Consider the following 13,757-nt stretch of genomic DNA (forward strand, 5'->3'; position numbering starts at 1 on the left):
CACACGCACACGCACACACACACACCCCCCCCCCCCCCCCCCCCCCCCCCCCTCTCCTCTAGCTCTCTCTTCCATACCACAACCAGTCTGAAGAAGGGCCCCAACCTGAAACGTCACATATTCATGATCTCTAGAAGACTTCAAAACTTTAAATTCTTAGCCGTCAATATCACCAACAACTTCTCCTGGACCACCCATATTGAAACAATGACCAATAAAGCACACCAAGTCTCTACTTCCTTAGAAGGCTTAGGAAGTTTGGCATGTCCCCTGCAGCTCTCACCAACTTCTACAGATGCACCATATAAAACATTTTATCAGGATGCATCACAGCTTGGCTTGGGAACAGTTCCATCCAAGACTGCAAGAAATTGTGGATGCAGCCCAGACCATCACACAAACCAATCTCCTTTCTGTGACTCCATTCATACTTCATGCTGCCTCGGCAAGGCCAGCAGCATAATTAAGGACGAGTCGCATCCTGGCCACTTCCTCTTCTCCCCACTCCCCAGGCAAAAGGTACAGAAGTGTGAAAACGCACACCACCAGATTTGGCGACAGGTTCTTCCTAGCTGTTATCAGGTAACTGAATCATCCTACCACAGCCGGAGAGCAGTACTGAACTACTATCTACCTCTTTGATGACCATCGGACTATCCTTTATCGGACTTTGCCTGGCTTCACATTGTACTAAACGTTATTGCCTTATGTATCTATACACTGTAAATGGATCAATTGTAATCATGTATTGTCTTTCCGCTGGCTGGTTAGCATGCAACAAAAGCTATTCACTGTACCTCGGTACACATGACAATAAATTAAACTGAACTGAGATGCTGCCTGACCTGCTGAGTTAATTCAGCACTTTGTGCCTCTTTTTACATTTTCTGTTGTTCAGCATTTTTTTAACAAACTGCAATTGCAGTACTTCACTTTGCAAAATTGATACAGACAGAGGGGAAAGTTGGTCATTTTGATAGACCGAAAAGATTCTACATGAATGCGACCATGTACAAATTTCATTTTAGGTTTTATATGTTGTATGAACAATTTAGCGAGTATAGCAAGATTATCTGTGCGTTCTCTCTGCACCAGTTGGTTGTATTCTCTCTCTCCATTTGGTGGTGCTGTTGTGTTGAACATCATTGAAAACTACATTTTCATTTCCCAGGTTTGAGGAATGAATTAAAAGCAACTTGAAGAACGTTTGGTGATACAAGGAAAACTAAAACTTTTGAAGTTATGTCTTGAAGTATTTTATAACCATTTCCCCCCTCTAATTGATGGTTGTGATTTAGCGGAGTTTTCTGTCAAGATTATTGAACACGTGTGCCTCGGCAGTGACTGGTGGCAGGATATCCATGTGTGTTTTCAGAAGGCCTTTGATAAAGTGTCATACGTGAGGCTGCTAAACAAGATAGTTGTCCATGCTATTAGTGGCAAGGTGCTAGCTTGGACAGAAGATTGGCTGGCTGATGGAGGCAAAGAATGGGAATTAATTTTTTTTTCCCGGTTGACTTGGTGGTGTTCTGCAGGAGTCGGTGTTGGGTCTGCTACTTTTCGCGCCGTGTTAATGATCCGGATGAGGGAATTTATTACTTTGTGGCCAGGTTTGCAGATGATATGAAGATGGGTGGAGGGGCAGGTGGTGTTGAGGAAGCAGAGGGGCTGCTTGGGGGAGTTGGGAGAGTGGGCAAAGTAGCAAATGGAATACAGTGCAGCAAAGTATGGTCATGCACTTTGGTAGCTTTACCATTACTTTTTAAATGGAGAGACGATTCAGAAGTAAGAGGTGCAAAAGGACTTTGGACTGCTGGTGCAGGTTTCCCAAAAGGTTAATTTGCAGGTTCAGCGGCGGTAAAGAAGGCACATGCAATGCATTTATTTCAAGAGAACTAGAATATAAAGGCAAAGATGTAATGCTGAGGATTTATCAGGTGCTGGTGAGGTCACATTTGGAATATTGTATACAGTTTTCAACCCTGTATCTGAGGAAGAATCATCCTGGGGATGTTTGGGTTAACATATGAGGAGTGTTTGAAGTCTCTGGCCTGTACTCACGGAAGGTTATAAGGATGGGGGAATTTCATTGAAACTTACCGGATAATGAAAGACCTAGATAGATGATAATGGAAAGTAAAGTTGGAAATGTGTTACATAATCCTATAGAGGGAGAAATTGGATTTAATAGGTGTGAACGCAAAATATTCTTTCAATAGGAAGCTAAAAACAATTGTGGTTGATATTCTGAAAGAAATTTAAAAAAAGGCAGAATGCTTGTTAGTTACTGAGTGAAATTTATATATCTCTTAACATTAGGATAGAACACAGGTAAATAGGCACTGTGCAAAGTTAACATGACATCAGGTCAATATGGATGTTTCTGAGGAAGCCAGGTGGAATTTCTAATCACAATCTTTCAATTCTTCTGTGATATGGCCGATGATGATACTAACAAATTGCAATGTTACAGCTTTGTTCAAAGTAGAGAGGGTGAAAACCCTAATAACTGCAGACCCATCACTCCTCATCAACGAGAAAGCATTGTCAAGCCTTGCTTGGCCAAGTATGTGACAATTAAGTGTTCGTTAGCAGGCATTTGATAATGGAAAACTATGACTAACCTTTGTGTAATTTAATGAAGGTGACAAAAGAGAATATCATTAATGTATTGCAATTAAATATTGTATATGTATTCATTGAATAATACATGTTCAACAAATTCTGACTTTTGGGGAAAAAGAACATTGCTTAATTAAGAAGTCAATAATAATTTGCTTGTGAAGGAAGGGATGGTTATGCAGATTTATCTGATTAGAATTAATCGAACAATGGGGTTTCCATGAATCAACTTTGAGACAATTTCATTTTGATGTATATATGATCTGGTCTGGAGTACATATGTTAAGTTTATAAATGATACAAAACCTGACGCTGCTTTAAGTCATGAGTATGATAAGAATAATTGCAAAATCTGGTGATGGACAATTGTAATTCAATATGAATGTCTGAAGTCACTGACTTGTGGACAAGTTCCAATTAACTATTGTACCGTTACATTAATCGTAAAATCAATCATAAACCTCAAATGATCAATAAAGTAGTCAAAATAGTCTCCAATTGATTTTTGAGTGGATGGTTTGATATTATTCAGATTTGGCATTCTCTCCTTGACACCTTTCTCCTGTTGTTCCCTTGCTTCGATGAAGATGTTGGTATCAATATTATAATATAATGCAATCACACATTATATTTAGTTTATGGGCTCAGTAGATTTCTCTGCCAAATAAAGTTTGCATCTTACCATCTTTATATCGGATGAAATCTGGTGGTGACTTCTTGGCAGTTTATACACGGAATCCTATTGTTTGTTACAGTATTAGGGTGGGTTTGTCCGTCAAATGCACCAGTTCAAGAGAATGATTAACATCCATCCTGTAGCACAAATCAATGATCTCTTGTTCTGGCAAATGTTTCTCTAAATTAACAATGTTTACATGACCACATTAGTGGATCCTTGATCATAATTCTGCTTGTACGATCTACTGCACCCAAAAAATGGCTGCCAACATGCTGACATAATGGTCCATGGTAACTTCATATCTGTGGAACTTAGCTCATGAAACTAAGTGATAACTTGCATTACTCTTTTAAGGAGAAAACTGTTTGAAATTGTGCCTTACTGTAATAAAGTAAAATGCAGCGTAGTTGCAATGCATCAAGCTATGATGAGTGTTTACCAATCAAGGATGAACTTCTAATGCAGTGACCGATGTTACAGTTAAACATTTCCGTTCACATTGGCGATGACATTTGACGTTTTCAGAAAACGAACAATTGCAAATCATTATTTTTCATATGGGTACGAGTGCTTCTTGCCGAAGTGTATTGTTTCTGTACAATGGATGTAATGTAAAACACTTCAAGTAAAATTAATGTCTTCTGATGAAAGACAATCGCTTCCATTGTGCAACTCTTTTTTCAAGTATGTGAAAACGATTTCAGAGCACAAGTACATTCACCGTTTTGACTTCTTCCCAAATGAATATTTTACAGTGAAGCACAAATACTAATTACATGTTACTATGCATTTACAGAGATTATATAAGTCATAATTGCAGTTCTTCTGCACTTCAGTGGTGGAATAGCTGCTCTTTAAATCTTCACAACCCTGTATTTATGATTGCAAAATTCCTAATGTCATAAATTGTTGAAATGGATGTGAAGGTAGACTGCATTATTTCTGCTGTGGTGGATTCCACAATATTTGTAAACTCAAACTTTTATCTGGATGCGTCTCATTTTCTGTGAGCAAATCTTATTGATGTCATTAACATATTGGTAATTTGGATGTTTCAAATTGATTTCTATTTTACCATCTTTACATGTGCTCCATTTACCAATTGAAAGGGGATAAGATGTGATGATCCAACATATCTACTTTGTGTAATTAGATAAATAACTTGTATCCATTCTGTTCCCGAATGAACATTAATTTAGCCCTAAAAGATGCACAAAATGCTGGAGTAGCACAACAGGTCAGGCAGCATCTGTGGAGAACATGGATAGGTGAAGTTTCAGGTCAGGACCCCCCTTCGGTTTGAAAACGTTCTGAACCAAAACATCATCAATCCGTGTTCTCCAGAGATGCTGCCTAGTCGCCTGAGTCACTCCACTACTTCATGCATTTTTTTTGTAAACCAGCATCCTTCTGTCTTCAATAATTTAGTCCTTTTTCTTTCACTCTGCTTACAGCTCAGCTACTCATTAAGTGGAGTATTTTTTTCATTATTTGTGGTATACCATATTTAAGATTCCTGTGTTTGCAAAAGATTCTTGTAATATACAACGTATGGAATAAATTCCATTAGTTGCAAGCTGCTTCATGGTCTGTTCTGGGGTATGATAAATATTCTCCCCATGATCGGGAGCCGAAGATGGTGAATTTTCAACTTGACATATACAAGTTAGGTGTTAAGACAAAAATAGTAATAAAGTATGCTGTTTAAAATTTAAAAAAATCTCACTGACCCATTTACATCAAAGCTACAATTTGATGCTCTAAGAGTTTTATTAGGCACAATCAACAATAAGAGCGACAAGTCGTTTTAGCAGCAGAAAATGCTGTGAATATTCAACAGGTGAAGCAATATCTATGAAAGGGAACCCAACAATGTTTAAAGGCATGTGCAAGACAGTCTGCATCCTGGGGGCATGAACATCGAATTCTCCCAATTTTGTTAGTCCTTGCTGTCTCCTCCCCTTCCTCAGTCCCCCTGCTGTCTCCTCCCATCCCCCAGCCTTCGGGCTCCTCCTCCTTTTTCCTTTCTTATCCCCGCCCACCCCCGCCCCCGATCAGTCTGAAGAAGGGTTTTGGCCCGAAACATTGCCTATTTCCTTCGCTCCATAGATACTGCTGCACCCGCTGAGTTTCTCCAGCTTTTTTGTGTAACCTTCAATTCTCCAGCATCTGCAGTTCCTTCTTAAACAATGTTTAAAGACAGCTTACTTTCTCAGCTCATTGACCTGGTAATTCCACGTGCTGGTCCTAACCCGAAATATCGCCTGCCCATTTCTCCTCCACCACCCCTCCCACCCCACAGATGCTGCCTGACCCACTGAGCGAGCTCAGCATTTGTGTTTTACTTAAATGGTAACCGTTTCTCATTCCACAGATTCTGCCTGATAGAATTTAGTGCATGCACACCACAGAAACGGGCCTTATGGCCCACAATGTTAGTGCTGAACATGATGCCACGTTAAACTGATCTCATCTGCCTGTACATGATCCATATCTTTCTATTCTCTGCACTTCCATGTGCTTTTCTAAGACCTGCTAAATGCCACTATTGTATCTGGCTCCCCCACCACTGCTGGCCATGCATCTAGGCCCCCACTACTCTCTCTGTGCGTGTGCGTGTGAGAGACGTCCACCGCACACCCCCATTAAACTTTCCCCCACTTAGTGATGGGCATTTCCACCCTCAGGAGAACGATTCTGACATCTAAAGCTTCTGACTGACCTGAATTTTTCTTGCTTTTTCTGTTTTTATTTAAAGTTTCTAGCATATACAATTTCTTTGATTTTTTTCAGTTTTTATTAGTAGTAGAATTTGTAAGTTTGAATTCGCCCTTGAAGCACTAAAAGTTGAAATTTGCTTGCTTGTGGTGTTGGTATATTTCTTTCCTTTATTTGTATTTGCTCTCTCTTTGTGCCCAACTTTCCCATTTTGCACTATTTTCCCTATTTGTCTATGCCTTTCATCTCTCCATGTCCCAATCAAAACTGATTTTGAATTGAGGAATACAGCCCATGTGCAAGCTGATGCAATTGGTTTAATTTGGTCTCACAGTTAGAAGAGATGTCATTACTCAAAGGTTCTATTCCTGTGCTCAGTTTGCATAACATTGCACAGGAATATGCTTGCAGCACCCCCAAATATCGGTGGGGGCGCTGCAAGCCGGTAGCCCTGCCAGCAGCGTGTTAGTTTTTTCAACTTTTTAAATGTTTCTAGTGTGTTTTAATGTCTGTTTTTTATGTCTCTGTGTGTATCTTGTGTGTGGGGGGGAGGGAGAGAAACCGCTTAGGTCGCCTCCTCCAGGGAGAGGCGACTTTTTCCATGTCGCCTCCCCCGTGGCCTAACATCGAGGATCGGGCGGCCTTTCCCGGAGAAGTGAATGGGGCTTCAGCGGCGGGCGCTGCGTGGACTCTCGTCGGGGAGCGGGCGAGCCCTCGCCAGGGGTTGCTGGAGGGGAGCGCTTCATTCGCTGGCCCGCAGCAGCCTGAAGCCGTGGCCTGCGGAGCTCCAGCTGGCGCTGGGATCCCTCGTTGGGGACCCGGGAGCCGAAGCAGCTCTGACCGCCGGCCCGCGGCCTACTTCTACCGCAGTGGGAACTTACCATCCAGAGCGGGGTCCCTCGCCGAGGACCCAAGGAGAGGAGCTCTGACCACCACCTACCCTGAGGACTGCGGTGCTTCTGGCTGCAGCGCGGCGGGAACTTTAAATCTTCGACCGCCGGCCTGAGGCCTACACCAACCTCAACGCGGTCTCCGGTGGGGCAGCACTGATTCAGGGCTTACCTGGACTTTACCTGGACTTTGGCCTTGTCTGAACTTCTGGACGCCGGCAGCGGTGGCTGCGGAGGGTTGAGGTCCCGACCACGGGGGAAAATGGAGGAGGACTGGCCAATATTTGTGCCTTCCACTACAGTGATGAATGCTGTGGTGGATGTTTGTGTTAAGATTTTTTATTGTGTTTATGTGTGTTCTTTTTCATTGTACCGCTGCTGGCAAATTCATTTCACTTGCACTTTATGTGCAAGTGATGAATAAAATTGATATTGATTGATTATTAATTTCAAAACCCAAAGAGAGTTTCCAAATTGCAGTGATGTTAAGGCCCCTTTCTTAAAACAGCCAACTCACAATGGGTTAGGTAAACTAGCACAAGCTTTACTGATCATCAGCCGGCGAGAGTGTTAGGGATGCAGTCAAGTATACAACAGACACGTAACTCCCCTGAGCTACCACTCTAATGAACAAAGACATACATACAGCATATTTTATCATATTTTGGAAACGTAGTCACATGTTTATACAGAGACGCAGCAATGATGTTTTAACACAAATCAATCACTGGCTATACCCATTCAAAGTATACTTGTCACTAATACAATACTTGTCCTCCTCTGGCTACAAAACTTCCAAACAACAGGAACCTCATCAATAGCCCAACATTTGCAATTCCGCCTTAACAATGCAAACATCAATATCAGTAACACCGCAGAAGATTTCTGTTTACAGAAATTTCCAAGTCCCCAGGAAACACATCCTCTCCCACTATTGTTAATGGTCTGTTGTACACAAAAAAGCTGGAGAAACTCAGCGGGTGCAGCAGCATCTCTGGAGCGAAGGAAAAAGGCAACGTTTCGGGCCGAACCCCTTCTTCAGACCCCTTGTTAATGGTCTTGCTTGGGCATAACAGGAAGCACTACCAGAAGAGCTTGGCATGCAGGCTTCCTGATTACCCAGCTCCTCCATTTCTGTACAGAATTATAAAACTTCAGTTTATTCAGAACCCAAAATAGTCAAGCTAATCTTTTACTTAATAAAATTTTGACACTGCAATTTATTACATAACAAGGATATTCTCAGTGATTATGTCATTTCATTGGTGAGGTACCAATAGACAATAGGTGCAGGAGTAGGCCATTTGGCCCTTTGAGACAGCACCACCATTCAATATGATCATGGCTGATCATCCCCAATCAATACCCCGTTCCTGCCTTCTCCCCATATCTCCTGACTCCGCTATCTTTAAGAGCCCTATCTAGTTCTCTCTTGAAAGTATCCAGTGAACCGACCTCCACTGCTCTCTGAGGCAGAGAATTCCACGGACTCACAACTCTCTGTGAGAAAAAGTGTTTTCTCGTATCCATTCTAAATAGCTTACCCCAAATTCTTACGGTACCAGTTTTGGAATGAGTGGAAAAATGTTTGGAAGTTGAAATAGGAAAGCAAAACTGGTGGGCAGTATTTGAGAAGAATGTGATTCAGACCTAGAGGATTTTTACCTGTGCTAAAATTGGGAGGCAGTGCGTCATTAAGATGCAGCATGAACAAATGCAAGTTATTTCTCATGCTAATATTTTGGTTCCAGAGGTATGGGTCTGAGAATTGATAAAATTAATGGCAGTCCTGTGTGGGGCATGAAACTATGCCTGAATAAAAAGAGCTTTAATTGTGAAGCGATCCATGAGGTTTGGAACACTCCCATTGCTGTGGAAGGGCTGCAAGAGGGAGGATGCATTCTTTATGATGAGTCAGGACACAAAGGAGTGTCCATTGAACAGAGGCAAGGATTAGGCTGAAGTGGGTTATGCCCTTGTCCCACTTAGGTAACCTGAACGGAAACCTCTGGAGACTGCGCCCCACCCAAGGTTTCCGTGCGGTTCCCGGAGATGCAGGTGGTTGCGGGAGGTTGCCGGTAGTGGAAGCAGGTAGGGAGACTGACAAAAAACCTCCGGGAACCACACGGAAACCTTGGGCGGGGCGCAAAGTCTCCAGAGGTTTCCGTTCAGGTTTCCTAAGTGGGACAGGGGCATAAGTGTCCTATCCTGTGAGAACTTCAAGGATTCAAAACTATGTTAGAATTCAAATGGTATGTTTGGGCAGTGGGGCCTTGGGAGAGTGCAAAGACTTTGAACCGTATATTAAGTATTTGGAGTTTGCTGGGGGACAGGGATCATTCCATCAAAAGTGCGTTTCAAATCTTGGGTGCACCTTGTGTCAGGAATTGAAGCAAGGATTGGGGCCATTTGTTGAAATGTTTTGACTAGATATGGGCGGTGAACTGAAGTGAGGATATGTGGATGATGTCAGATGAGCCAAAAGCATGATGGTTTGATCTTCCGGTGGTTCATGGATATCTTTCAAGGAAGGAAGCCTGGCATTACTTAGTCTGGCTTACATGTGACTCGGGTCCTGCACGTAAAATGGTAAATATACCAATGGTTGATAAATGTTGTCATGATAAAAACCCCAACAAACCAAGAATGAATAATTAAAGATGTGCTAATTATGCAAATATATCTTTCTTTTCTGCAGTTCACTCAAATCATGAGAATTTCACACTTTTGCTAGATTTTAATGGCTTGGAGTCAGAGCGAGTTGTACAGCAGAGAAAGAGGCATTTGACCATCTTGTTGAACCTTGTGACTGTTTCAAAATTTGGTTTTATATTTTAACTAACATGCTATAATATTGCACGATGTTGAGACTTGCTCTTTATCTGAAGGAGTGTGGTGATGATAGATAATTGGTATAGGTGCAGCAATGGAACACTTTGAAGGTATGCATTCATACCTGATTCTGTCATGCAATCTTAAGTTTCTCCAATTACGTTTTGTAATGGGAAATTCATGCATAGACTTATCGTATTATAATTACATCCTCCTGCTTTGGAGGTATGGTGGCAGATCGTCAGGAAGAAGGTACAATTATAGCTGATGTTTGTCTTCAATTTACTACAGGTGCACAACCTTTTATCCGACGATCCAAATAACGAAAACCTCCAAATAGCGACATTTTTTCGGTCCTTGAAGAAAGGTCCTTGAAAACGTTCATCGAGGGCGGCCCGCAGAGGTGACAGCGGAACCTCCGGTCGGTCCTCGAAGATAGGGGAACTAAATCCCCATTCATAAAAGAGGTGAGGGTATATTGCGCGGGAGGGTTAATAATTGACAATATGCTGCTGCCTGCCCGCTGGGTTAAAAAGTTCCCACGGTAGACACGATACACAGTGTATCGTGAGTCTTGCGTGGGAACTTTTAAACTTAGCGTGCAGACAGCAGCAAATTGTCGCTCCCTTCAGTTTCACCCCACCTACACCCCTCTGCTTCCCGGCCATGTGTGTGACCCCTTCCCTCCCCAGCTCCCCGCTCATTGCACCGGCGCGGGGGCTTTGCACTGTCTTCACGTCGGCGATTCTAGCAGCGCAGTGCAGTCACCGGAGACGTCAGGACCAACGGGACACCGACCCCCAGGCCCACCGCAAGCACGGAGAACCCAGAGACCCACAGCCAGCAGCAGCCCAGCCCCGTTCCAACTCCAGAGGAAAACTGCAAACTGGCCGGAGACGTCAGGACCACCAGAAGCCGCTCCCTGATGGGCCGCTACGGCGACAAGTGGCAGTTCGCCCACAGCCCGAGCTGCGCCCTCTCATCGGGACACCGACCCCCAGGCCCACTGCAAGCACGGAGATCCCAGATCAACAACTCCAGCCCAGCCCCGTTCCAACTTCAGAGGAACACGCAGTGTATGGGCAGAAGCTGATAGTGTGGAAGGTACTTCTTGATCTTGGGGTCGCGTTGGAGGGGGAGGGGGGATATTTTGCTGTTTGATCGCCCCCTACTATCCCAGGGACAGGGAGACAGGGCGTTCACCGAGGGCGGCCCGCAGAGGTGACAGCGGAACCTCCGGTCGGTCCTCGAAGAAAGGGGAACTAAATCCCCATTCATAAAAGAGAAGGTGAGAGTATATTGCGCGGGAGGGTTAATAATTGACAATCTGCTGCTACCTGCCCACAGTGTATCGTGAGTCTTGCGTGGGAACTTTTAAACTTAGCATGCAGGCAGCAGCAGATTGTCGCTCCCTTCAATTTCACCCCACCTACACCCCTCTGCTTCCCGGCCATGTGTGTGACCCCTTCCCTCCCCTCTCCAGCTCCCCGCTCATTGCACCGGCGTGGGGGCTTTGTACTGTCTTCACGACGGCGATGGCTGCAGGTCAGTGCAGTCACCGGAGACGTCAGGAACAATTGGACGTCGACCACCAGGCCCACCGCAAGCACAGAGATCCCAGAGACCCACAGCCAGCAGCAGCCCAGCCCAGCCCCGCTCCAACTTCTTCTGCCGGGATCAAGGCGCAAACTCGCGACCTTGCGGATATGAGCCGAGCACTCTACCACTGAGCCAGCCATTAAAATCTACGCAAAAAAATTTCCATTCCGAAGACCGACAAATTCTGAATTACGAAAGGTGTCTGGTCCCAAGGCTTTCGGATAAAAGGTTGTGCACCCGTATACGTTAAAATGGCAAAATTGGCTAAATATGCAACTGTTACCCTTTTATGGTTACAATTAATCTATGAACTCATCAGAATATAAGCAAGGATGCCTTCCAGATAAAGCAGTGTTTATAGCCAAACACATTTGCAGTGTTTCACAAAATCAAACAGATCAGGCAAGGATTTGTCACACCTCCATTTGGTAGCAATGTTACAAAATTTTGAGATTTAAAAAATCAAGTCTGCAATTTATCCCATCAGATAAAGCATAACAATAAGTTTAATTTGACACCTAATTCACTTTCATATCTCAAGTAATAAAAACGTTATGGCCATTTTCATACTCGGAAATTAGCATCTTGTTCCCTATTGATTTTCTATGGACATAACAAAAAAGCTGTGATCGTGGACAGTCAAAAGCCCATAACCTTCTTAAAAATTAAGAGAACTGAATGAAATTTTCAGTTATCATAGATTGAAGCATTCTGAAACAAATATAAAATAATCTTACTTGGATGACCTGAAATTAAAGCATATAATTAGTTAGTTACCCAATTGTAGCTAATTTCAAACTTCAATTACTAGATCTAAACATCTATCCATTTCTTAATAAATGATTAACATTTTTAAATAGCCCGTGTCCAAATAATATTCACAAATAATTCACAATAAAACATGATTTTTAAATCTCATTTACATCAATTTATAGGCCAAATGGAAGGAATTTAGTGTTCAATTGCTGTAAATTAAAGTCAATTTAAATCAGCTTTCTAGTGGGATCCTGTGAACGCGCTGGTTTAGAACGTTCACATTGCGCTGGATTTGTGCCCTCAAATGCCCAGAAAAATACTGCGGGATATAAAGAGCCCAAAATGAACTACTCGCTATAGTAAACTTTGTATAAAGGGGTCTTAAGAAGCCCCTTTTAATGTAAAAATAAGGTACATACCTTTAATTGTTTGCTTTATAAAACCCTGGGGCTGCGAGAGGTTGCGGGTTGAGAGAGTGATTTTAAAACTACTATAACTATTATACAAGGCCATAAAAACTAATAATACCTTTTGCGACGGGGTCTTTCAGCGATTTTCCGTTAATGATTTACTAGGCTGAACGTTTTCGATTGCACCAGCCTAGTAAAAATCGCGTTTTAAACCCGCCCCCTCTAAACAGCGCCAAAATCGCGCACATGGGGCAGGGCAGATGCTCAGCCACGATTCAGGTAGGTTTTGTAACATACCTACATTTGTCTCATCCTGAACACAACTAAGACTAAAGAGATGGTGGTTAACTTTGGCAGGTCCAAGCTCCCCCTTCAGCCGGTCAACGCTGCAGGGGCTGACATTGAGGTGGTGCAGACATATAAATACCTTGGAGTGCACCTTGATGACAAACTGAACGTCTGTCAACTCAGACTCCCTCTACAAAAAAGGCCAGAGCAGACTCTTTTTCCTCAGAAGGCTCAAATCCTTCAATGTGTGTAATGACATGCTGCACATGTTTTACAACACTGTGGTTGCAAGTGTTATTTTCTACACTGTTTTCTGCTGGGGCAACAGCATTAGTGCAAAAAACAACAAGAAGCTGGTCAAACTGGTTAAACGAGCTAGCTCAGTGCTGAAGGGGAGAGTAGACTCTGGGATGGATGTGCTTGAGAGGCGTATGAGGCACAAGGTGCAGGTCATCCTGAAAAACCCCGGGCATCCCCTCCATGTAATTCTGGAGAGTCAAAAGAGCACTCGGAACAACAACCGGCTCCTCTCCCTGCCCTGTAGAACGGAGCGGTTCAGGAGATCCTTCACTCCTGCAGCCATTAGATTTTATAATTCGGACCGCTAGGCTGTAGGGGGGGATGCATTTTGTAATTTTTAATTGTTAATTATTGGTCTTTTAAGTATTTATTGCACTCAGGTAGTGTCCACATTGTATTCTATGTATTTTCTGTCTGCGTTCGTTTTGAATCTGTGGGTTTGTTGGTTGGGGCTTCTGGACATCTGAATTTCCCTGAGGGGATCAATAAAGTATTTATTATTATTATTATATATTACTAAAAGTAAGATCTTGACCACTTTTGACTCACTGCGATGTGATTTCCGAGAGAACCCCGCCACTTACGGCCGTCATTTTTGGCCACCTCGCTCAGAGCCCCCCTCCGGTTCAACCCAAAACCCCCAAACAACCCTTTGCAGTGCCT

At 43.1% G+C, this 13,757-nt stretch overlaps 1 protein-coding gene across 4 annotated transcripts in view; it reads left to right on the forward strand.

Moving 5' to 3' along the window:
* LOC129705862 (activating molecule in BECN1-regulated autophagy protein 1-like) overlaps window positions 1–13,757 on the forward strand; it is a 287,629-nt gene that overhangs the window by 58,033 nt on the left and 215,839 nt on the right. The window lies entirely within an intron of this gene.

Source organism: Leucoraja erinacea, chromosome 18, assembly GCF_028641065.1.
Source record: "Leucoraja erinacea ecotype New England chromosome 18, Leri_hhj_1, whole genome shotgun sequence".
NCBI lineage: Eukaryota > Metazoa > Chordata > Chondrichthyes > Rajiformes > Rajidae > Leucoraja > Leucoraja erinaceus.